Source organism: Capra hircus, chromosome 21 (assembly GCF_001704415.2).
Source record: "Capra hircus breed San Clemente chromosome 21, ASM170441v1, whole genome shotgun sequence".
Taxonomy (NCBI): Eukaryota; Metazoa; Chordata; class Mammalia; order Artiodactyla; family Bovidae; genus Capra; species Capra hircus.
In genome coordinates this window covers 16631352-16658689 of record NC_030828.1, presented here as the reverse complement: position 1 = coordinate 16658689, position 27338 = coordinate 16631352, and the positions used below count along the sequence as shown (strand labels likewise).

At 41.3% G+C, this 27338-nt stretch overlaps 1 protein-coding gene and 1 pseudogene across 1 annotated transcript in view; both read right to left on the bottom strand.

Annotated features, from left to right (window-relative positions):
* The window catches only part of AGBL1 (ATP/GTP binding protein like 1), an 843984-nt gene that overhangs the window by 481210 nt on the left and 335436 nt on the right, over window positions 1-27338 (bottom strand). The window lies entirely within an intron of this gene.
* LOC102175619 lies at window positions 3580-4770 on the bottom strand (annotated as a pseudogene).

Sequence of the window (27338 nt, the reverse complement as noted above, 5' to 3'; positions counted from 1 at the left end):
TAAACAGTGTGTTAAAAAGCAAAGTCATCACTTTACAGATAAAGGTCTGTATAGTCAAGACTATGGTCTTCCCAGTAGTCAAATATGACTGTGAGAGTTGGACCATAAAGAAGGAAGAGCACTGAAGAATTGACAATTTAGAACTGTGGTGCTGGAGAAGACTCCTGAGAGTCCTTTGGACGGCAAGGAGATCATACCAGTCAATCTTAAAGGAAATCAACCCTTAATATTCAATGGAAGGACCGATGCTGAAGCTCCAATACTTTGGCCACCTGAGGCAAACAGTCAACACATTGGAAAAGATCCTGATGCTGAGAAAGACCGAAGGCAGAAGAAGAGGGTGACAGAGGTTGAGATGGTTGGATGGCATCACTGATGCAATGGACATGAACTTGGGCAAACTCTGGGAGATGGTGAGGGATAGGGAAGCCTGGCATGCTGCAGTCCATGGGGTCACAAAGAGTTGGGCATGACTTGGCGATTGAACAACAATCTCAGTGGAGATGCAGACATAGGGAACAGACTCGTGGACACAGTTGGGGACGGGGAGAGTGGTACAATTGAGAGAACAGCATACAAATATATACATTACCATATGTAAAATAGATAACCAGTGGGAATTTGCTGTTATGATGCAAGGAGCTCAAATTCGGTGCTCTGTGACAGCCTAGATGGATGGGATGAGGTAGGAAGACGGTTCAAGAGGGAGGGGACATATGTGTATAACTATGGGTGATTCATGGTGATACATGGTAGAGACCAACGTAATATTGTAAAACAATTATCCTCTAATTAAAGATGAGTTTAAAAAATGCTAATATTTAAAAAAAAAGAATGTGGCACAGGCATCATTGGATACACATTAACAATAACTTCTATAGAGATGCACAGATTAAAATGAATCACGGCTTTCCCCTGTGTGGTTCTTTCCACCTCGGGCTCCCTTGGAAATTACACAGAGGCTCCTCCTGCAGTTCCATCTCCTCTGTCTTCTCACCTTCATGATTTCTGCCAAAGTCTGTGCACTCTTGCAATTACAGGTTCTCAGTTACACACCCTTGCTACTTGCTGAAGGGGACAGAGAGAGTGCTTCCCCTCCCAGCAGCTGCTCAAGCCAGATGTTACAGTGGCAGGCTGTGATTGGCTGGCAGATAAAGGAGCCTGGCTTTCCACTGGGTTGAAGTGAAAAGATGTAAACCAACCCATTTCAGCCCTGAATCAGCAGGTCCTTGTTAACCTGATTGGAAATGTCCTTCAAACTTCTACCGGAAAGCGAGGACGTTGTCACAAGAACGTTCAGCTGAATGCCTACTGCTCCTTCTCTGGCTAAAATAGCAAGAAGCTTCATTTGGAGACATCATCACAGCATTCGAGATGAGCTGGGATTCATTTAAGCTGCATCTGCAGGGGTAAGCGATAATTGTAGGGATGCAGAAGTTTGTTTATTTTAACAGCTAAATGTTTGTATCTGGAAAACCAATGAAACTTTGCTGTAATCACTTTGGAAATGCACTGGAACCATTCCATCTGCCCAAATCTTTCCATTGTGCTTCTCGATCAGTGACAATAGACAGTGATTGAGGCAGAATTAGTCAGCCACCAACTTCTCCCCCTGTGCCTCCCTGGGGCAAGCATGAAACTAAGGAAACAAATTTTGGCTTGGCTGCTGAAGCTTTGTGGATTGGTTAAGACCAGATCACTGATTAAAAAACAAAAAAAATCTGGTCAAGGTGAACTGATTAACAGACCTAGAACAAATGTCCTGGGTGGCAAGAGGCGGTCCATATGACACAAGGTACAAAAAATATTCCTTAGATAAAACTCTTTTGCCCTTTTCACTCTTCTCACATTACAGAACTAACAAAAATCCATGAAGTTTCTTTGCGCTGCTACCCGACACAAAACACAAAGGGTCCAGCCTGGATTTTAGTGTAGTTTGTTTCCACTATAAATACCAAGAATCACCAGATGAAATAGCAAGAGGAAGAAGTAATTCATTCAGAATAGATTATGGAAAATAATATATTTTTAAAAATCCTTCTAAGGGATTAAATATTTATTGTGCCCTGGACTGACATCTGCAACCATACTCCTGGGGATAAAACATGGCAGGGATCATCAATCTCCATGACTCTGGGCAGGAGTTGATAATAATAATAATTAATAACCGCTTGTGTTCTCAAGTTCCCCTCAACCGAGATCTCAGAATATTTTACTAACACAAATTTATTAAGCTTCAAACCACACCTGGGCATTCGGGAAGTGCTTGAAGGTTAGTTCTGTTATTATTTTATATTCATATTTCATCTTTCCTCCAAGGAGCTCAAAAAGATTATAAATATATTACCAAAGTAGGTTAACTCATCACAGTTATGGGTCAGGAAGACATCTCTTCTTTCTTGTTAGCATGGAATTTCTGTACTATGAAAGGCAGGTAAGACTGAAGTCAACAGAGAAGACTCTGGGACATATCTCTGCTGCTGCTGCTGCTGCTAAGTCGCTTCAGTCATGTCTGACTCTGTGCGACCCCATAGACGGCAGCCCACCAGGCTCCCTTGTGCCTGGGATACTCCAGGCAAGAACACTGGAGTGGGTTGCCATTTCCTTCTCCAATGCATGAAAGTGAAAAGTGAAAGAGAAGTCGCTCAGTCGTGTCTGACCCTCAGTGACCCCATGGACTGCAGCCTTCCAGGCTCCTCCATCCATGGGATTTTCCAGGCAAGAAGACTGGAGTGGGGCGCCATTGCCTTTTCCAGGACATATCTCTAGCAGCATCCAAACATTACTTTTTCTATTCAATGTTTAATCTCTCTAGAAGGAAACGTGACTTTACATCTTTCATTCCACTTCTCAACTACATTAAATGTCATTCCAGTGTCATGCAGCAAAGTTTTGAAGCAGAAAATACCTATCTGAGATACTCAATGGGAACTTCAGTAGAGTGGGCATTGAACCAGATGGCCACTGAATTTCCATCTACAAGCGGTCCCCAATTTAACGATAATTCAGCTTATGATATTTTGACTTTATGATGGTATGAAAGCAATATACGTTCAGTAGGAAAGGCATTTCAAATTTCAAAATGTAATCTTTTCTTGCAGTATGATGCTCTCTCAAGGCTGGTCAGTGGCAATGAGTTACAGCCCCCAGTCAACCAGGTGATCACGAGGGTAAACAACTGATACACTTACAACCACGCTTCACAAATACAACCAGTACAGTTGTACAGTATCCAATTAATTACATGATATCCAATACTTTATTGTAAAATAGTCTTCGTGTTAAATGATTTTGCCCAAATGTATGCTAATGTAAGTGTTCTGAGCACTTTGGAAGTTAGGCTATGCTAAGCTGTGATGTTCAGTAACTCAGGGGTGTAAAGTCCTTTTTTTTTTTTTTTTTGCTGCATGAATATCATTCATTTATTAACATTAGCATTGTGAACACATAATGGAAAAATGCTCCCCAAAAGAGGAAGGTGAATGTTGACCATCAATAGGACAAAGCTATCTTCAAAAGACAGAGATATGGAAATGAGGTTCACAGTTAGGTTGTGGAGCCCATGAGGACGGAACTCATCTATGTATGTGTGTCCATAGGGGCCAGGTGTTGGAGGAGGAGGTTCAGGAATGTCTCCAGTGGCTGCTTTGATCTGTACGTGATGAGTCCTTCCTTGCTGGCCCACTGATCCACTCCAGCAGCGTCTTCATTTCCCGCGTGATACACCAGCTGTGGCAAGTCAAGCCGCATGTCAGTGCTCCTTTCCAGGCATTCTTTTAAATCCACCATTCCCCCACCCCCGAAGATGGCATGGGCAGCATGAGAGTACCACCTGGACATGGTATCTTCTGCGAAGATGTACATATCAACAAGGCTAAGGAATACACAGAGGTTCTTGTAACCAGCCCCAGCTGCCCAGAAGATGCACTTTCCACACACACGTGACAGTGCTCACCCTTGATGGTCTCCTTCTCACTGGTACTAATGAGAGCTGAGAACAGGAGGGAGCATTCAGAGCTGGGGTTTTGGGTCACTTGGCTCTGCCTTTCACTGCTGCTGCTTGCAGAGATGGGAAGCAAAGGGAAGGGATTTTGGTCCCCATGTACAAAAGGCCCCAGTAGCACTGTCCTTTCCACCTGAGGGTGTTTAGGTCTTGCGATACAAAAGGTTGGTTGATGACTCCCATGAGAGGCACCCCTGTCTGTATGTCATGGACACCAATTAAAATAGTGACACACTGAAGTCCACCGGGGGAGATTCCTTGGTTGGGTTTAATGCCAGCAGAACATTTTATATACTGAAAAGCTGAATCTATAGGATCCACCCAGATTCCCAAGATGTCCTGCAGAATCTTGATCTCTACTGAATCCAAAGCTGGGTCACTGAAGACAAATGTTCTGGTGCACAGTCTTGGCTAAGGCCTCAGATTGTCACCATTAAGGACTTTGCTGAGAAGATCTGCTGGTTCCTCCTCTGTTGGATACAGTCTCATGATAATCTTTTCCCCAAAATCATTCACAAATTAATTGGATTCTTCTCCAAAAAATTTTTTTACCCAAGCCTGGAAACTTGTTCTCCATATTCTGTTTGATAACTTCCTGTACCAGTACATCAGCCAGGGTTTAGAAATCAACTGCAAATCTTGTTCTTTTCTGCCTCTTTCTTTTCTTCAATCAGCAGATGAAAAAGGGCTTCCTGCTGCCTGCACACCCAGGCAATGTTGGCAGCTCTCTCAGAAACTCGGAGCAGCTCCCAGAGGATAGCTGACATTTTTGAACCTGGTTTCTTAGTTGCAGTAGCTGGTGGAACCAGCACCCAGCCTCTGGACTGTCAGAGTTCTGGAGACTGGAAATCCAATACCAATATGTCAGCAGGGTTGTTTTCTTCTGAAGCCTCTCTCCTCAGCCTGCCAGATGGCCTTTCCTCTGTGGACCTCAAGTCCATTTTTGAATAAACAATACTTCCAACTAAGATGGGTTTATCAGGATGTAACCCCATCATAAGATCTGTAGTTTTGATATGGTTTGACAGGATCTAGGGAAAATAATATGAAAACAGATAATCCACTGGACATTCATTGCGTATGATAACCCAAGTTCTCCATCCCCAGGGATGCAGAGATATGAGTTAATAGGAGAACCAAGAAAGTCCTGCCCATGGAGTTCTATACACACAATGTAGGGCAGTACTAAGACCATGGGATATGGAAATGATGGATGTAAGTTTGATTCCCAGAGCTGTAATTTACAGATGGCGTGATCTTGGACTAGGCACATGACCTTACCAGACTTTGGCTTTCTTACACATAAATGTGGTTTAAAATATCTGCCTCACTTGCTATAGACATTCAGTTAATGGCTAAAAATGTGTCAACCGCATGGTAAGTACTTGATAATGATGATATTGGTTATTGTCACAAAACCATCAAAAAGTTTTCTAAATGTGTCAAAGGACCAAGATAGGAGAATGGCTTTTTCTTTCTTCCTTTTTCTTTGTGCTGTTATGTCCATTTCATTTCAATTAAAAAAAAATCATACTTGTCTTTCTTCCTCTTCATATTCCATAATTTCCCTCCCTTCGGACTGATAAATCCTATCCATTGAAAACAGTCCCCAGGACTATTAATGGCAGGGGAAAAAACAAACAAGAATACCCAGACAGTAATTTTGCCAATAGAATAAGTTTCAAAATTGGTTTCAATGTTGGTCAAAGTCCTTCACATTCTTTCTAGGCTCCAACTAGGCTGGACTATTTACCATTCCTTAAATATCCCTAGCCTTTTACGACTTTTGTTCATGCTGTTCTTATGGCCTTATAATCTCCATCTTTTAAAATCTTGCCTTGCTTTGGTGGCTCATCTCCATGTCATATCTTCCAAGAAAATGTGACTCCATCACCCCTTTTGCTTGAGTCCATATGAGTGTATATACTGCCTTCTTCCTTGTCATATATTCATAGGCCATATATGTCTTCATAGGTATGCATAGGTTTTATCCTGCTATAATACTATGTGCTCTTTCAACAAATCACATCTCATTTATCTTTGCACGGTACCAGACATAACAAAAGTCTCATGCTTATCATAGGCGCTTAATGATTGTTTAACAAAATTTAACTAATCGTTTCTGCCGCAAGTTCTGTTAATGAGATTTTTCTTTTTAAATGTACATTAGCCTGATAATGAGGACCACCAACCTGAAGTCTGACATAAACACTCAAAGAGGAGAGCAACTTTGAATGTTGGCAACACACAACCTTCCTTGTGACTTTCAGAACAGACGCTCAGGACATGGGCACTGTCACAAACTTCACGTAAAAGGGCAAGTTGGGACATGTCTCTAAGCATAATTTGGCACAACATGGTACAAGAGAGAAAACGTTAAGAGGCTTGACCTAGCAGTTCCATTATGGGAGTTAATACTTAGGTAATAATCAATGATATGAGCAAAGATTGACAACAATAGCATTCATGGAAATAACTGAAATTCCAACAATAGCAAATAAATTATTTTCCATCTTTGTGACAAAATATTTACTATTGAGTCATTAAAAACGATGTCTCTGAAGAACCGTTTTAGCATGAGGAAAAGAAACAGTAACACAAATTATATACATGTTCTTTTATTTTAAAAAAAAACTGAGGAAGTGAATCTATATATCACTATTACAAAATTCAATATTATATATATTTGTTTCCAGTGGTAAAGAATCAACCTGCCAATGCAGGAGACATAAGAGACGGGTTCGATCGTTGAGTCGGGAAGATCCCCTGAAGGAGGGCATGGCAACCCACTCCAGTATTCTTCCTGGGGAATCGCATAGACAGAGGAGCCTGGTGGGCTACTGTCCATAGGGTCACAAAGAGTCAGACACGACTGAAGTGACCTAGCATGCACACATTCGTAAAACGGGTGTAAGTAAATCTATTAAAATATTAACTATGATTAATCCCTTGGTGTTGAAATAATGGGTGACTTTTATTATTTTTGCCCATCTATATTTTCTTAACATTCTCCAATTAGCATTTTCTCCCATTAGAATATTTATAATCAGATAAAGAAAATTTAACAAACACATACTGTAATAACTGGTCTCTTTTCATTAAGTGTAATTTTTTTTAATGATTGGAAACACATTTTTTCATCAAAATGTCTACCACAGTGGTTGGAGCACAAAAGAAAGTCAGAATGTATTTACTGAAAAGATTACTAAGTACACGATGATGAATAAATGAATCTATCAATGAACCAACCAATCAGATATTGGAGACTATCTTTGTCCAATGCCATACAACCTAATAAGCAGTAAGAGAACTTATACCTTGACTAGGCCTTTTAATCTACCTCCCTGATATAAATCCTAAGCTTCTCAGGTGGAGCTAGTGGTAAAGAACCTGCCTACCAGTGCAAGAGACTTAAGAGATGCAGGTTTGATCCCTGGGTTGGGAATAATCCCCTGGAGTAGAAAGTGGCAACCCACTCCAGTGTTCTTGCCTGGGAAATTCTGTGGTCAGAGGAGCCTGATGGGCCACAGTCCATGAGGCTGCAGAGTCAGACACAACTGAGCAACTGAACACAAACACTGATATAAATCCTAGTCAACTGTATTCATCTCCTGGGGCTGCCATTAAAAATTACAAACTCGGTCACTTAAAACAACAGAAGTTTATTCTCTTGCCATTCTGGAAGCCATGATGCCAAAACTGAGGCGGGCAGAGCTGTGTTCCTTTAAAAGCCCTCCTTGCCTCTTCCAGCTTCTGGTAACTCCTGGCTCTCCTTGAGATCATAATCAATCCAATATGATCTCATCTCCAGATTCTTACTTGTATCCACAAAGACCCTCTTTCCAAACATTCACAAGTTCTGAAGGTTAAGACATACTCACATCTCTTTTGGGGGGATCACCATTCAACACAATATATGCATGCTAAGTTGCTTCAGTTATGTCTGACTGTTTGTGACCCTATGGACTGTAGCCCACCAGGTTCCTCTGTCCCTGATATGATTCTCCAGGCAAGAATACCAGAGTGGATTACCATGCCTTCCTTCAGGGGATCTTCCTGACCCAGGGATCGAACCTGTGTCTCTTACATCTACTCCACTGGCAGCTGGTTTCTTTACCACTAGCACCACCTAGGAAGCTCTCAACACATTATATTACTCTTCAAATGCTCCTTAATTCCCTCCAGATTCTACTTATTAAAATAGAAGCAACAGGATGCCCTGAAGATACAAAGCTTATGCAGACAAGCCACCGTCACTGTAACCCTCTGACCTCATCAAAGATTGGAAACAGGATTTTAAAATATCAATCACAATCCACTTGACTTTCCCTGCTTCATTAAGGCAAATTACATTCACAGAGGGGAAACAAAAAATTCTGTTCCCATTCAGTGTCAAGACTGATCATTCATCTCTCTTAATTCTCCCATGTCACTCTCACATCCATTGAACATAACACTCTTTTAATAACCCTAATCACTGAAATATTAGCTAAGGAATTTGTAGACCCTGCTCCTGATTCCTTGGTGATGACAGAAACAGCCATAAACATGAACCTGCAATTTAGAAGAAATAAGAACAGGAGTCTTACTGGTGAGAGTTTCAGCCCAATTCAGACCCAATCACAATGGAAGCTGTGCCATTAAAGGGCTTGCAAAGACTGATAATGAGATGGTTTAAAACTTCTCACCAGTACATGAAATGATTGCCTCCTTAGCATAGAAACAAACAAACAAACAAACAAACAAACACGGGCAAACCTACAGTGCTGTCCATACAAGGTTTCAAGTTCCTCCGTGGGCAAGTGACCTGCCCTTGAAATTAACCTGAACTGAAGCAGAGAAGCCACGTGACTGGAGTGCCGATTCTAGCAATGGAATTTGAGAAACGGCACCCTCTGCTTAATGTGTTCCTTATCATCTAGAGGAAATCAGCAGTTTGAGCTTTAGCTGGTCAAAATCTTTGCAACAAACAGAGTTTCTAGATTTCCATTCAAAAAGCCAGATATAGCCAGGTTCATGTAAAGGTTCCGTTGAGGACTAGTTAGAAAAAGGTGACCGAGGCCTTGAATGCCTTGTCTAGCGCTTTCTTCCCACACAGCCAGTGAAGAAACTCACAAGCAGTTTTTAATCAAAATATTTGTGGGTAGCAGTTTCCCTGCCTGTCCCCATATGCTCATACACTTGTGTGTCTGGCTGTAGAGATACAATGATTTAAGTCACATCCTTTACTCCCAAGAGTTTACAGTCTAGGCGGGAAGAGAAATGCTAGCCAAAAAAAGGAATATTCATAAAGGGGGCATAAACAAGTGAAAATGATGCAACAAGGAGACAAGCCAAGAAGTTTCCCTGTGCAGTCAAAGAAGGTCTTAAAAAAGAGGAAAACTTTGATCTGAAACTTGAAGGCTTGGCAGAATCAATGATGATAATAAGAATGTCAACATCTATTGATCGCCTATCATGCATCAGGCACACTGCGTGATGGTCTGACTCAGCCTCATAGCCATCCAACAGAAGGGGCGCAGGATGACCATACACTTAGAAAATGGTAGAAGTTGAACCCAGATCGGTCTGACCCCTTGTTATATTCTATCTTCTCAACTCTTATGTGGCACTGCTTTTTGAAATAGAAGCTGGCAATGAGGTTTACCAATATTTATTTTTCAACTAATGGAGCAGCTCAGGTTTTGCAGGCGATTGACTAAAGAAAAGGAATCCCACTCCTGGGCATAACATTATCGGAAAGGAGACATCCACCCCAATGTTCATTCCAGCACTGTTTAGAATAGCCAAGACTTGGAAGCAACCTAAGTGTCCTCTGACAGAGGAATGCATAAAGAACATGCTGTACATATATACAGTAGAATATCACTCATTCGTGAAAAGGAATGAAGCAATGCCATTTGCAGCAACATGGATGGGCCTAAAGATTTTCATATTGAGTGAAGTAAGTCACACAGAGAAATACTGTATGACATCACTTACAAGCAGAATCTAAAAGGAAGTTATACAAATGAACTTACAAAACAGAAATAGACTCACAGACTTAGAGAACAAACTTCTGGTTGCTGAGAGGAAGGATGGGGGAAGGGATAGTTGGGGAGTTCAGGATGGACATGTGTGAAGTAAAGTGTTAGTTGCTTCAGTCCTGTCTGACTCTTTGTGACTCCACGGACTGGAGCTCGCCAGGCTCCTCTATCCATGGAATTCTCCAGGCAAGAATACTGGAGTGAGTAGCCATTCCCTTCTCTAAGGATCTTCCCAACCCAGGGTTCAAACCCACATCTCCTGCACTGCAGGCAGATTCTTTACCATCTGAGCCAGCTGGGCAGCCCATGGACACGCATGTACTGCTGTCAATATATTTTAAATGGATAATCAACAAGGACTTACTGTCTAGCACAGGGAACTCTGCTCAGTGTTATGTGAAAGCCTGGATGGGAGGGGAGTTTGGGGGAGAACGGATACATGTATGTGTATAGCGGAGTGACTCTGCTGTGTACCTGAAACAATCACAACAAGGTTAATCGGCTATTCTCTAACATAGAATAAAAAGCTTTTCCCCAAAAAAAGGAATCACAGACAGGAAAGACTTTGTATGGACTGAATAAAGCAGGGAGGGACTGGATGTGAAATTTCAAGCAATGGATGCTGCAACCGTTTGATCACTATGCGACAACTTTGCCACCAGGAACATATGAGAAATAAGCAATCACCGTGAGTGAGCTACCCAGAAGTGTCACCAGGGGAATTTCGGTAATAAAGAGAGATGAAAACGCCTGCAAAGGGAAAGGGAAAGAAAAAATGGGGCACTAAAGATTAAAAGAAGGCTTTGAAAAGCACTGTTGATAAATACAAGCACACTGCCAGTGGGGGGAGGGGTGTTTAATATATGTCATCTATAGCTTATGCTTTTATATACGTAAAGACAAGCAGCATGTATGCATGAGTGGTTATGTGATGTAAATATTAAGTTAAAAAATCATATGGCCCATACATATATATTTGAAATAATGTTTCGACATTTATATATTGGTGTGATACTCCTGTGAAATCCTAAATAAAAAAATCTGTGAGAATTAATGAGATCTTAAAGCAAATGTGCATGGTACCTCTGCTCCAGGAAGACAAGTACTATATAAACACCAAATATTGTAACAAGTCCTTCTCGGATGGGACTTGGGGGAGGAATGTGGCTAGGCATAAACAGAGTTCATTGCAAATTCTTCTCTTCTAGGAAAGAGAGTTTGGGGGGCTTACCTGGTGGCCCAGTGGCCAAGACTGCATTCTCAATGCAGGGTGCCCACAGTTCAGCTCCTGGTCAGCATCGATCCCCTATGCTGCAACTAAGGATCCCGCATGCCACAGCTAAGACCTGCTGCAGCCAAATAAATAAATGTTTTTAAAAAAGAAAAGAGAGACTCTATGGGAGAAGATGAGGGTGGGATGATTTGAGAGAATAGCATTAAAACATGTATATTACCATATGTGAAACAGATCACCAGTCCAGGTTCGATGCATGAGACAGGGTGCTCAGGGCTGGTGCACTGGGCTGACCCTGAAGGATGGGATGGGGAGGGAGGTGGGAGGGGGGTTCAGGACAGGGAACACATGTACACCCATGGATGACTTATGTCAATGTATGGCAAAAACCACTACAATGTTGTAAAGTAATTAGCCTCCAATTAAAATAAATGAATTTTAAAAAAATAAAAAGAAAAGAGAGTTTGAGCAAGATGCTACTGTGGTTGATTCCTTTAGAAGCTCCTACCGCGAAAGCAAAGTTCATTATAAACCCAGTTCCACTGCCCTGTGGACCAGTGCAGGGGTCACAAGTCTTCCTAGGGGAGTGGGTTTCTACTCTGGGGACACATTAAAGGTTCCCAGAGCCTTTCCAAAGAGGAGGGGTGTGATCTGTAAAATTCTCCAGGGAACTCCATGTAAGATTGAGGTCCTCTGACCTAGAATGCATTTATGTAGAATAATTATCCAAAAACCAACAAACGAGAAAATAAGATCATAACATCCTCCAACCTTTGGGGCAGAAAATGGTTTGTTTGGACACTAAACCACCAAATTTCTCACATGGGTCACAATGACAGAGATAAAGCTCAGGGTTAGCAGGAGAAATAGCAAAGAGCTATTACACAAGAGACAGGATGGTGGGCTCCAGGAGATGCTAGGAGCCCAGTGAAGGGTGCTCAGTCACTCAGTCACTTCGGACTCTTTGTGACCCCATGGACTATAAGCAGAGACATTACTTCACTAACAAAGGTCCATCTCATCAAGGCTATGGTTTTTCCTATGGTCATGTATGGATGTGAGAGTTGGACTATAAAGAAAGCTGAGCACCGAAGAATTGATGCTTTTGAACTGTGAAGTTGGAGAAGACTCTTGAGAGTCCCTTGGACTGCAAGGAGATCCAACCAGTCCATCCTAAAGGAGATCAGTCCTGAGTGTTCATTGGAAGGACAGATGTTGAAGCTGAAAGTCCAATACTTTGGCCACCTGATGCAAAGAGCTGACTCATTTGAAAAGACCCTGATGCTGGGAAAGATTGAAGACAGGAGGAGAAGGGGACGACAGAGGATGAGATGGTTGGATGGCCTCACCGAGTCAATGGAGGCGAGTTTGAGTAGACTCTGGGAGCTGGTCATGGACAGGGAGGCCTGGCGTACTGTGGTCCATGGCATCGTGAAGAGTCGGACACGACTGAGCAACTGAACTGAACTGGACTATAAGCCCACTGTCCATGGTTCCTCTGTCCATGGGATTTCCCAGGCAAGAATGCTGGAGTGGGTTGCCATTTCCTCCTCCCGGGGATCTTCCTGACCCAGGGATCGAACCTGTGTCTCCTGCATCCCCTGCATTAGCAGGCAGATTCTTTACCACTGAGCCGCCTGGGAACCCTTCCTTTAGATCACTGGCTTCCAATGCTGCTACTAGAAAAGCTGCATTCCACTCCGCATTTCCTTGCTTCTGTCATTGTTCCCTGTTGTTGAATTCCTACAATATTGAGTCCAGTGAAGGCAGAGCTGAGCTAAAGAGTCAATGATGCAGCACTAATAGTAAGGAACTAGGAAATCTGGGGGAAGTAGCAAGGAAAAACTGCAGGGTAGTTCAGTTAATTCTGACAGCCTACAAATTCCCTCTCTCGGCAGAACATCTCAAACTTCTCTAATAGTAAGACTCTGCTAGGATTTATTTTTAAAATTTTTTCATTTATTTGGCTGCATCAGGTCTTACTTGTGGCACATGGCACTTTGCAAGATCTTCCATTGGAGCTCATGGACTCTCTAGTTGTGGCGCATGGGCTCAGCAGTTATGGTGGCTGGGCTCAGTTGCTCAGCAGCATGTGGGATCTTACTTTTCCGACCAGAGATCAAACCTGTATCCCCTGTATTGCAAGGTGGATGCTTAATCACTGGACGACCAGGGAAGACCCAGGGTATTTGTTAAACATGGTAATTCCCAAATGACATCTCAGAGTTTCTGGATCCTAGTCTCCAAGGAAGATAGCTGGGAAGCTCTATGTTCAATGAGGACCCATTTATAGTTCTTAATGTGCAACTTGTCAACTTATGTCTAAGCAGGTGCATCTGACACCCAAGACAAGGACACCAAGTTGAACTGAGTGCCCAGTAAGCACTCCTCTATTTCTGAGTTGATCAGGCCTGGCATTGACACACAAAAGATAGTCCACCTATGGAGTTCTTTCCTCCACCTTCTTCAGAAGCAGGAATCTTTAGTCATCAATTTATGCTCAAACTTTGATTCTAAATTCTTTCCTCATTTTGAAATCCTCCAGGATTTTAAACATGTAGCAAGTCACCAGGTAATATAGCTAGGTAAGCTGATTCCAGCATAAGGATTGCTTTCCTAAGGAAGCAAACAAAATTATATACTAGAATCAAGGCTTAAATTGGTGCAGAATTTCATAGGATCTCAATTTTAAATCCCCACATCTGTATTCTCACCCCACTTAGGTATAAGAATGAGAATTGAGAAATGTGCTTTCAAGGTTTGATATAAGCATGGTGAATGAAGACTTCATTGCTACTTACTTTCAGGCAAACTAGCACCAAAGAGAGTAGATCTTAGAGTCAAATGAACACAGGTGCTGACTATGGCTTCTGTTTCCTTCATGTATTTGAGCACATACACCCTAGTCAAGATGAAATGAGACCAGAGGAAAATCAGAAGAAACGCAATTTCTAGTCATCTTGCTGAATTGGCAGCAAGTTCCAAAAATGGGAACCTTCTGGGAAAATAGTAGCAATAGATCTGATCTTCTTCAGAACACCTCCCCAAAGCAGGCACTATTAGAGGGTCCTATTACACTCACACGGTTATTGTATGTAAGTAGGCTAAGAAGGTAAAGCTAGAGCTTTCCAGGTGGCTCAGTGGTAAAGGATTCGATTGCCCGTGCCGGAGATGCAGGTTTGATCCCTGCATGGAGAAGATCCCCTGGAGGAGGAAATGGCAACTCACTCCAGTTTTCTTGCCTAGATAATCCCATGGAGCCTGGTGGGCTACAGTCCATGGGCTAGCAAAGAGTCAGACCTGACTGAGGGACTGAACGTGCATGCATGTAAGAAGGTAAAGCTACATGCCGAAATAAACAAATAAGACTCAGAAAGCTTTATTCAACTTTTAAGGCAAGGAGGAAAAAAGTTATAAGCTCATGGTCAACTAATTCTGTAACACATAATTAACTCATACAGATTTTGGCTGAAAAGTGCTCAGTGGTACCCCGAGATGTCTATTTGCCTCTAGGCAAATCAGCTGCAATTTCCCATCTATTTTCTCATCAACTTCACTTTCCTTGTAATACCTACCCTACCTATGATATCTGCTGTCCACCTAAAAACTCTCCTATGGTCTGCAACCTAGGATAGTCAATCTATAACAGAACTGTAGTGCTAGCATGCCCTTAGGTGGACTCTTCAACCTCTTTCTGTTCAATGTTTTCATTTCTTAAAAGAGACAATGAGACTGTGGCTCATGTAAAATCCCTGGGGAAAATAGGACACTGATGCAAATGAATAGTGCAACACTGGCAAATAAGTGCAACTTATTACCACACAGAATAATATGGGATATTAGATCCCTGGAGAAGAGAATGGCAACCCACCCCAGTATTCCTGCCTAGAGATTCCCATGGACAGAGGAGCCTGGTGGGCTACACTCCAAGGGGTCACAAAGAGTCAGACACAATTGAGCGACATATATATAAAGATAATTATTATTATTTTTATTTTGTCATCTTCTTCTTGAAGTTTTACTTTCTTTTAAAAAAGAAATCCATCCTTTAAATGTTAGAGAAAACTGACTTGATCTTCATGTTTCTTCAAGTTGGTATCTAGTCATACTAGTTTACCTGACCTGGTTACAGCCAGGCTGTTGAGCCTTCTTGCTGGGTTGATTTAACTCTTTTTTTTTTTTTGCAGGGCGGGGCGGGGGGTGGTTCTCTCTCTCTCTCTCTCTCTCTCTCTCTCCCTCTCTCTTTTTTTGGCTGCACCCCGTGGCATGTGGGATCTTAGTTCCTTGCCGTTGCTGCTGCTGCTGCTGCTACTAAGTCACTTCAGTCGTGTCTGACTCTGTGCGACCCCATAGATGGCAGCCCACCAGGCTCTCCTGTCCCTGGGATTCTCCCTGACCAGGGATCAAACCTGCACCCCCTGCAATAGAAACACAAACTCTTAACCACTGGACCACCAGGGAAGTCCTGAACTCACTTTTTAAAGTGGTAAAGAAGGAGGCAGTCAATCTGCTTTCCAACAAGAAAAGCAGTACTATTTTTTTCTCCTATTCACCAATCATTCTTTCCATTTTTATTCCATTAATTTTCCCTTTATACCAGACTACTCATGGGACTGAAGGCACTGCAAATGGACAGAGACCAAGGATCTTACATGGAAGAATCTGAGATTCCTACTCATCTCAGGCTCAGAAAATCTCAAAGAAATTAAGAGACCAGATGAGGGTGGTGTGTGTTTCTAACATCCATTTTCTACTCTACTAGCAGAAAACAAATTTTTATTTTGAACTCAGTGAAAGATGATGACTTATATAACCCTTTGACACCCTTTAAGCCAATAATCCTGCATAATCCTGGACAATATGACTGCCAGGCAGATGTATCCTGCAAGTGGTCTCCAAAAGACTTCTAATCTTGTTTAGTTTCAAAACTGGTCTCAAGTCTTTCTTTAAGATATGAAGTTTGAAGCATAGTAGAGATGCTTTCCCTTAGACATGATACCCTAATCACACATTCCTGACTCTACTATTCTCCTGGATGAGTTAAGACAGATCTTTATAATGATCCCCTTTATGCTGAGTATGCCTTGGGTGCACTGCCCTCTTCAGAAAGCAACGATGTCAGCTATTGGAATTGCTCCCAGAGGATCTTAAGTAAGGCATACGTGCATGCACAGTCATGTCTGACTGTCTGTGACCCCAGGGACTGTAACCGCCAGGCTCCTCTGTCCATGTAATTTTCCAGGCAAGAATACTGAATGGGTTGTTGTTTCCTTCTCCAGAGGATCTTCCCGACCCAGGGGTCGAACCCACGTCTCTTGCATCTCCTGCTTTAGCAGGGGGATCCCCTACCAGTGCACCACCTGGGAAGGCCTCTTAGGTAAGGAAATGGCCACGAACCTATCGAGTAAGCCTCCTCTTCACCCGATGGAATCAAAAAACTTCACGTGCCAAGGATAGCCCCATTGCAAATAAAAAGCTCTCCATGTACATCCACAAAAGACCAAAGTTTGTTGCATATCTAACAAATCAAGTGATTACTCTGGTTTCTAGCCTTTAAGGAAGAAATTATTGCTTTACTTTGTTTTTGGCCTCACAGCATGGTGTGTGTAACCCGCGTTCCCCAACCAGGAATCAAACCCATGCCTCCTTCAGTGGAAGTGAGGAGTCCTAACTACTGGAACACCAGGGAAGTCCCAGAAGGTACTTTCAAAATGGAAAAAAATAGCAAAGTATATTTATTTAAGTAAAAATAAATAATGAAAAATAGAGAGACTTTTCATTCTGTCCCTTGCACAGCATTCCAGCGGCGGGGGGGGGGGGTAATTTTTTTCTAGGTTCCACAATGAAAAGGATTCTGTCCATTTAGTTTGCTAACTTGTTCAGTAGCTCAGTCATGTCTGACTCACTGCGACCCCATGGACTGCAATACTCTAGGCCCTGTCCTTCAATATCTCACAGAGTTTGCTCAAATTCATATTCATCAATATTAGATATGTGTAGTGATGTTTCAGAATGTTTGTTTATGCACTAGTTCAGACAACTTTCCCTGTTATTTGTTCTTGATAAGTGAAAATTGCAGGGAAATAAAAATACATTTCAAAACATGGAAAAAAATCCATATTCATTGAGCTGGTGGTGCTATCTAACCATCTCATCTCTTGCCACCCTCTTCTCTTTTCGCTTTCAATTTTTCCCATCATCAGGGTCTCTTCCAATGGGTCAGTTCTTTATATCATGTGGCCAAAGTATTGCAGCTTCAGCTTCAGTATCATAGCACTAGTTTATAACATGCCCTGTTCTGTCCTTCTCTCTCTCATATGAATATATAAGTGTATATGAATATACACATATATGTGTATTCTTTACTGATTCTTTACTGATTCATTAAATCAGTAAAGAATAGCTAATAAACATATCAGTCTCCAGAGTGCAGGGATGCTTTTTTGAGATGCTCAAATGTTGGCCATACCATCTCAGCCAACAAAACAGCAAAGGTTCTAAAGCCTGAACTTGAAGGCGTTTCAGATAGACTCTGTTTTATGAAACCAATCAGATAAAACTGACATCCATTTAATAATGCGACAACTCCTTTCTTAAACTGAAGCATCAACACTGTCATGAAACAGATTAAATTTTATTTGCTCTAGAGGCATGGTTAATCAGAATTCCCCCCCTGAAATATCTTAATCAAGCTGTGGCTCTGACCAGAACTTCTCTGAATTTATTCTGATCTAGGACTCTTGTCCCACCTGAGATTCAGCCTGCAGACATGGATGCAAACTGAAGAATAAACCGCTCAGGTTTTATGAGGGCTTCTCCTCTGAATACCACACTGGTCAGAGTTTCTTCTTGTCAGTTGCTCTGAAGGCATCATCACCACCACCTACCATGCCCAGCCCCGTACGGTCTTTGAGAAGAATGTTAATGAGCATCTGGACATGAGTCCTTTCACCATCCACTGCACAGTCAAAATCCAGCCGTCCCAGGCTGGACCTGGCCCAGAATATTTTTAATAGCAAGATAAAAAGACATTATAGATGGAGCAAGCAGGCCAGCTTTACGGGGAAGTTAGCCCTTTGTTAAGTTTCTCAGCTTAAGAGGACATTATCCTGATAAATGTGTCATGAATTACTAATGTTGAATTTATCCAATTCCAGTTAGCAATCACGAAACCATGCTACTGTTTTGTCTGCCTGATTGTTTTTGTTGTTGTTTAAATCTGGAGTATCGGCTTTCATCTTGGATAAGAAAAAGGTGACATTTCGAACAGAAAATGCAAATTCACAGAAAAAAAATCGCATAACTTGCAGTCTGCCAATCTAGTAGTCAACTGACATGAATGACAATGATGGGAGAATATCTGTGAATGAACATTAATTGTCAGATATATTTCAAGGGAAAATGCCGAGACTCATTGATTTGGATATGGATGGATAGACGGGTGGATGAGAGTATAAGGTAATGACTATGAGATATCCATATAGACTATTTGGATTCAAATCCTAACTTTGTCACTTACTGAGACTGAGAAAATCTGCATGAACCTCAGTCTTTTCTGTAAAATGAAGACAATGATGATGGTTCTATCTACCCCACAGAGTTCTGGTGAGAACTGAAGATTAAATATGTTTTACAGCACTTAAAATAACATGTGGTAACTTGTAAGCCCTCAAAAACTGTTAGCTTTTCTAATGATAGTTAAAAAGAAAGCCACATTTTACATAAAATCATGTTTCTTATTTCTTATATTTCTACAAAGCTTTAGAGTTTATAAAAATTGTTCACATATTTTAAATCATCTGATCATCAGCACAGGCACTTGACTTAGATGTCAGACATAGTCATAATAACAATTTTACATATGAGCAACCAACTGGGGGATAATACACTTTGCATTAACTCAAATTAATTTAATGGAAAAACAAATACTACAGATCAGGACTCAAAACCTGGCTTTGCCAATTAATTAACTCACAGATTTTGGAAAAGTCACTTAACCTGTCTAACCTCAGTTTCCTTGTCTATAGAATATGATAAAATGAGGACATATTTATAACATTGCTATAAGGTTTGTCCTGTTATTCAATCAATATTTATGGTGTGCTTCTTATGCCCCAGGCACTGTGCTAAAGGTTGATATGATGAAGTAAAGCATTGCAAATTCCAGGCATTTCAAGCAATTGATACATTTTAATCACATTCATTGTTTTTATCATTGGTTGCTGTCCCAGAGATTTCATAGGAAGAGGACAGCATAACCAGATATTGAACTTAGAACTTGTTTTTTATTCATATAAAAACTTAACAAAGTTTTCTAAAGGTCTCCTAATGGGTGAATGGTCACTAGAGTTTCAGGGAGGCAAGAGTTCTTTCTGGACAGAGCTTTTGGCAGGTGAAAGATGTGGATGAGTACAGACTTCAAACCTGAGTTCATTTGTTTTCGTTTTGTTTTGTTTTTACTTTAACTCAACAAGAAGCACCCATTTGAAGGGAACAGTTTGATGCCTTTTCACAAGTATGTACACCCACATAATCACCACTTCAGTCAAGATATAAAACATTTTCATCACCTAAAAGATTCCCTCATGCCTGCTTGCCATCAATACCTCCACCACTGTCCCCAGGCAACTATCAGCCTACTTCCTTTCACTTTAAATTAGTTTTGCCTGTTCGATAATTTCGTAAAATAGAATCACACAGTGTGCAGTCTTCCTGTGTCTGAATTCCTTCGCTAAGAATATTTTTGAGATTCATCCATATTACAGCACAGATCAGATTTTTTTCCCTTTGTGTGTTGACTAATAGCCCATTGTATGGATATGCCTTCGTTTCCTTTTCTATTCATCTGTTGATAAACATTTGGATGATTTTCAGTTTGGGGCAATTACGACTAGAACTGCTGTGAGCAATCGCTTTCATATGTGTTTTCATTTCTCTGGGGTAAATACCTAGGAATGGGATTCCTGAATCATAGAAGTGTGTGTTTGTGTGTGTGTTTAATTTAAAGACAGTTCAAAAATGTCTTCCAAAGTGGCACTCCCACCAGATGCGTAGCAGAATCTGAATTGCTCCACATTCTTGCCCACTCTTGGGTTCACTTTATTTTACTTTTTAAATGTATTTTATTATTGCAGTAGAATTGAGTTATAATGTTGTGTTAGTTTCCGCGGTACAATGAAGTGATTCAATTATGTGTATACATACATCCCCACCTTCTTGAGCCGCTCTCCCACGCGCCGACCCCATCCATCTAGGTCACCGCTGCGCTGTGCTCCCTGCACTATCCAGCAGGCTTCCCCCAGCTGTTTATTTCTCTCGTGGCAGTGTATATATGTTAGCCCCACGCTCCCCTCCTCTCCTCCATGTCCACAGGGACGTTCTCTATGTCTGTGTCTCTATCCTGCCCTGCAAACAGGTTCATCTGCACCATCTTTTCTAGATTCCATATACAGGCATTAATATATGACAATGCTTTCTCGCTTTCTGACTTCCTTCGCTCTGTATGACAGACTGTGACTCCATCCACATCACTACAAATGACGCGACTGCATTCTGTTTCGTGGCTGAATATACTCCACTGTGCATATGTACACATCTTCTTCATCTATTCATCTGTCAGTGGGTGTTCAGCTTCCTTCCTTATCTCTTACAAAAGAGGCAAGAGTAAACAATGAAGAATATATGACGGGTTTACTGTTCTTTAATGTTTTTTGTTTACTGAATGATAATTGATTTAGAGAATTTTGCTGTTTTCTGTCAAACCTCAACATGAATCAGCCATAGGTATACATATATCCTCTCCCTTTTGAACCTGACTCCCATCTCCTTCCCCATCCCACCCCTCTAGGTTGATACAGAGCCCCTGTTTGAGTTTCCTGAGCCATACAGCAAATTCCCATTGGTTATCTATTTTACATGTGGTAATGTAAGTTTCCATGTTACTCTCTCCATACATCTCACCCTCTCCTCCCCTCTCCCCATGTCCATAAGTCTGTTCTCTTTGTCTATTTCTCTATTGCTGCTCTGTAAATAAATTCTTCAGTGCCATTTTTATAGATTCTGTATATGTGTGTTAGAATATGATATTTATCTTTCTCTTTCTGACTTACTTTACTCTGTATAATAGGTTCTAGGTTCATCCACCTCATTAGAACTGACTCAAATGCATTCCTTTTTATGGCTGAGTAATATTCCATTGTGTATATATACCACTACTTCTTTATCCATTAATGTATCGATGGACATCTAGGTTGCCTCCATGTTCTAGCTATTGTAAATAGTGCTGCGATGAACAATGGGATACATATTTAATTTCTAAAATATACAAGCAGCTCATACAGCTCAATAACAGAAAAATAGACAATTCAATCAAAAAGTGGGAAAAAGACCTAAACAGACTTTTCTCCAAAGAAGACATATAGATGGCTAACAGATGAAAAGATGCTCAATATCGCTCATTATTAAAGATAATAATCAAAACCAAATGAGCTATCACCTCACACTGGTCATAATGGCCATCATCAAAAAGTCTACAAACAATAAATGCTGGAGAGGGTATGGAAAAAAGGGAACACTCTCGCATTGTTGGTGGGAATGTAAATTGATACAGCCCATATGGAAGACGGTATGGAGATTCCTTAAAAAACTAGGAATAAAACCATCATATGACCCAGCAATCCCACTCCTAGGCATATACCCTAAGGAAACCAAAATTGAAAGTGGGTTGACTTTTAATGGGCAGAACTGTTGGTGCCAAAGCCGAAGGGATCTTCGTAGGTACATACAAAGGACTCTCAAAAGCCCCCAGGATCCCTTTTCTGTGTGTGCCTATAAGGGAACTTTTCTAAGGTCTTCCCCATCAACTCACAAATCTCAGAAACCTTTCAGCACTAAATGAAGAAAGCAAGCAAATGGCACATAGATGGCAAGGAGAAACTGAGGACAAGAAGATTGAAAAATAGACTATCCTAAAAAGAAACAAGTTGCAGCTACCATGGACCCATGTGAAGCAGAGGGTGGAAAGCAAAGCTCCACATTTCACAATTATTTTCATTAAATGTTTATTCATAAAACAATAAGACGCCACAAAAAAAAATCCTAGATAAGAGATCTTTTTCCAGTGGATTCCATGGGGAGGTTTTTGTTACCGTTATGATTAGGTTTTGCTCACACATTGAGGACTTGGCTGTAGCCGACAAGGGCTCTTCATTAGCTTGCCACTAAGAATGTAAACACTGAAATCGGTTATTTTAGGGTCAGGCACTGGAAAAGATTCTAATAAAATAAATTGACCAGCTTCCCACGGATGAGAAAACTCTAAAACCTGATGGCTTTTTGCTGGTAACTGCAGCTGTAAATTCAGGCAATCCAGGATAAATGTCTGCCTCCTTTCTGGGATAAAATGCCTCTATCAAGCTACCAAAATATCATTAAGAGAGGTATGGAATTGCTGCAGGGAGAAGCATGCAGGCCTTCTCCTCTCCTCTCCTGATCTCCTTAAAGCAATGCCAGACATGATGGATTTTGTATTATTAATACCATTGTGCCCACATCGGATTTGAAGATGCAGGGACATGCATCTAGATTTAATTTAGGTGTCTGTCTGTTGATGTGGAAAGGGGGATATGAATGGCCTGTGGGAACGGTTCCCTTTATTCAATCATCCCAGACACAGTCATTTTACATGCTTTGTGCTCCTTTACGTCTTTTCGTGTCTTTAGCACATATTCATTTATTTAACAAATCGTAATTGAGTACCTAGGTGCCCTTCCAGAAGCTGGGGACAGAAAGAAGACAAGACAAAGTTTCCATGCTCATGGAATAATCATATACACGGGAAGACATGAAATGAACACACCACTGAACATGTAGAAACTATTAAAAAGGACAAGAGATGGACTTCCCTGGTGATCCAGTAGTTATGACTTTACCTTCCAATGCAGGCGGTGTGGGTTCCATCCTTTGTTGGGGACCTAAGAACCCATATGCTTTGGGGCCAAAACTCCAAAACATTTAAAAAAGAAGCAATATTACAGCAAATTCAGTAGACATTTTAAAAATGGTCCACACCTTCAAAAAAATAGGAAAAGAAAAGATGGATAAGGCAGATAGAAAGTGCCTTGAGGAGCATGCTTCACGATAGCTATTGGTCAGGGAAACTCTTTCCAATAAGAGGATGTCTAAGTAGAAACATGTGAGCAGAAGAAGTCATGTCGATATTAGGGAAATGACATTCCAGGTAGAGGCAACAGCCAGGGCAACATGGTCAGCCCAGAGCCCTGCAAGATTTTTAGTACAATAGATGTATAGAGTGGGAGAGAGAGTAAGAGAGAATCCCAGGAATGACAGGAGATGAGTCTGGAGATGATGCTCACATGATTCTTACGAAGTCTAATGAATCTATATGAGGTCTTCAGAAAAGCCACCCTGGCTGGGACAGGGTGCCTCCATCAGTAGAAACAGGCCACCTTCAAGATAAAAGGGTGAATTCACTGAGAGTCTAGCTCAGGTGTGTGCATGCCAAGTTGCTTCAGTCATTTCAGTCTTTGTGACAATGTGGACTGTAGCCTACCAGGCCCCTCGCTCTGAGGGGCTTCTCCAGGCAAGAATACTGTGGTTGGTTGCCATGCCCTCCTCCAGGGAATCTTCCTGACCCAGGGATGGAAACCACATCTACTGTGTCTTCTGTACCGCAGGTGGATTCTTTAACACTGACCCACCGGGGAAGCCCCTCGCCAGTGAGAGATTTCTAAATAATAAAATCATAAATATCAATAGGACACAGATTTTGTAGGGCCTTGGATGGCAGGCAGAGGAGTTCAAATTTTATAAAATGAGGATCAGAAGTCATTGAAGGTTTTGATATATGGTAAAGGTGTTTAATCTTATAGACATATCCAAAACATATTAAAATTGGGAGACAGGAGAAGTAGTTACCAGGCTATAGGAGAACAGAGACCAAAGCATAGGGACAATGGGAGACATGAAAGACATCAAGAAGGCAATTCTTGGGAAACTTCCTGGTGGTCCAGTGAGTTAAGAATCTGATCTTCCAGTGTGGGGGGCATGGATTTGATCCTTGATAGAGGAACTACAATCACACATGCCACATGCCAGGGGTTTGGCCGAAAAAGAAGGCAATTCTTGGTAAGTAATGGAAGATGAAGGAGAGACATGAATTATTTACCTTCTACTAACGCATCTACTAAGGACAGAAATGGTATGGACCTAACAGAAGCAGAAGATATTAAGAAGATGTGGCAAGAATACACAGGAGAGCTACATAAAAAAGATCTTCATGACCCAGATAAGCATGATGGTGTGATCGCTCACCTAGAGCCAAACATCCTGGAGTGTGAAGTCAAGTGGGTGAAGACATCCTGAGAAATATGTATGCAGATCAAGAAGCAACAGTTAGAACTGGACATGGAAAAACAAACTGGTTCAAAATTGGGAATGGAGTATGTCAAGGCTGTATACTGTCACCCTGCTTATTTAACTTATATGCAGACTACATCATGCAAAATGCTGCACTGGGTAAAGCACAAGCTGGAGTCAAGATTGCCAGGAGAAATATCAATAACCTTAGATATGCAGATGACACCATCCTTATGGCAGAAAGAGAAGAACTAAAGAGCCTCTTGATGAAAGTGAAAGAGGAGAGTGAAAAAGGTGGCTTAAAACTCAATATTTAGAAAACTAAGATGATGGCATCTGGTCCCATCACTTCATGTCAAATAGATGGGGAAACAATGGAAACAGTGACAGGTTTTATTTTCTGTCACTGGGCTCCAAAATCACTGCAGATGGTGAGTACAGCCATGAAATTAAAAGACGCTTGCTCCTTGGAAGAAAAGCTATGACCAACCTAGACAGCATGTTAAAAAGCAAAGACATTACTTTGCCAACAAAGGTCCATCTAGTCAAGGCTAGATGGTTTTTCCAGTGGTCATGTATGGATGTGAGAGTTGGACCATAAAGAAAGCTGAGTGCTGAAGAATTGATACTGTTGAACTGTGGTGTTGGAGAAGACTCTTCAGTGCCCCTTGGACTACAAGGAGATCAAACCAGTCATTCCTAAAGGAAATCAGTCCTGACTATTCATTGGAAGGACTGATGCTGAGGCTGAAACTCCAATATTTTGGCCACCTGATGTGAAGAACTGACTCACTGGAAAAGACCCTAATGATGGGAAAGATTGAAGGCAGGAAGAGAAGGAGATGACAGAGGATTAGATGGCTGGATGGCATCACTGGCTCGATGGACATGAGTTTGAGCAAGCTCTGGGAACTGGTGATGGACAGGGAAGCCTGGCATCTTGCAGTCCATGGTATCACCAAGAGGCGGTCACAACTCAGCAACTGAACCGAACTGAACGCATCCGGATCCTCCTTTGGAGGAATTAATTCTACTGCTTGGTGTGAAATATTAATACAATTCTTAAACTTCCAAGTTCCTTCCTGGCCGAAGGTTGACATAACCACATGTGTGACCAAGGATCAACTAATTAAGGTTCAAAAACCTAAGAAGACTGTTTTTCAAGGGATTTTGGTAAAAGGAAAGTCTAACACAATTTCAATCCAACAACTAATTTGTAAAAGCGAAACAATGAAAAAGTGCTGAGAAAGTCAAACATCCCAAAACTTTCATGGGTACAAAAGAAAGTATTCAACCAGTTGAGTTATAATAGAAACACAATCTCAAAAGAAGTAAAATATTCAGTGATGAGTCTCTACATGTTTAATCACTAATAGCTGTGAGTACATCTGTGCATACATATACATGTCTGTAAATATTTTCAAAGAAATGATGGCTATTTATTAAAACATATCCTAAAAGGTCTTGTTACATTCTGACATGTCTCAGGTGAAAAATATCAATTTGAGTTTACAAATATTTGGGATATAAAGAAGATAAAGCAATAAGAATATCTATTAATTAATCAGTAACTAAGATAATTAAATTATTAAGAGTAATAGCTACTGTTTAAAGTATATCCCATGTTCAGGTACTGAGCTGGGTGAACTGTGCACAGTATCTTCTTTCAACCTAAACTGTGAAGTGGGCATTGCCTGCGTTTCATAGATAAGGGTCAAAGACATGATATAACATTCTCAAAGTCAGTTAGTGCAAAGCGGAACCGATTTTTTCTTCTTTAGCTGCGTTGCACAGCATGTGGGATCTTAATTCCCTGACCAGGGACTGGACCTATGCGGCCTGCATTGTTAGCACAGAGTCAACCACTGGCCCACCAAGGAAGTCCCAGCAGAACTAAAATTTGAACTCAATTGTCCCTAAAAGTCTGTCACTTTGAGTCTATTCTAAAACAACTGTAATCAAAAAGTTAACTTTTGAATGAGCAAGGAGTCATCCTCCAGTCTTAATAAACAGAGCACAATAATGTCTAAAATTAATGTTAATTTAATCTAGGAGACAGGAAACATGTTTCCCCAACATTTCATTCCGGAGCAAATGACAAAAAAAAAAAAAAAAACTGTTCAATTTTTCAAAGATTTCTTGTCTCAAATTTGTGATTTCACTGTATAAACATGCAAGGAGCATTGTAAAAATACACATGACCCAACCCCATCTTTAGACATTCAAACTAGCTGGGTCTAGGGTAGGAATTTAGTAAAGAGGAAAAATTATGGAGTTATAAAACAAACCAGGAAGTTTCCTGAGCAAAGATGAGCACTGTTGACTTAGACAACAGTCAAAGCCAGCATGAAAATGGGCCCCAGCTATCAAAGGGTGGCTGGACCGAGTAGCTACCATGCCACAATCCATGTGTGGAGCCTGGGAGAAAAGCTGACTTTGATCAGACTGACGTTCACGGCATCAGAGGTGTGCTAAGGATCCATGGCCACAGGATCTGTGAGCTGCTGGAGTAAGCTGGCATGGAGGGTCACAGGTAGGTGAGGAAAAAGTATGCCAATTTTCCTCTGGATAGCTTTTGCTTGTTTGTTTGTGTTTTGGAATAGGCCAATGGAACAGAAGAGGAGTTATTTGCAGTTTAGAATTCTGCAAGCGAAGCCATCGGTGTCCCTGACCACGGCAGTAGACCAAAGGATGGCTC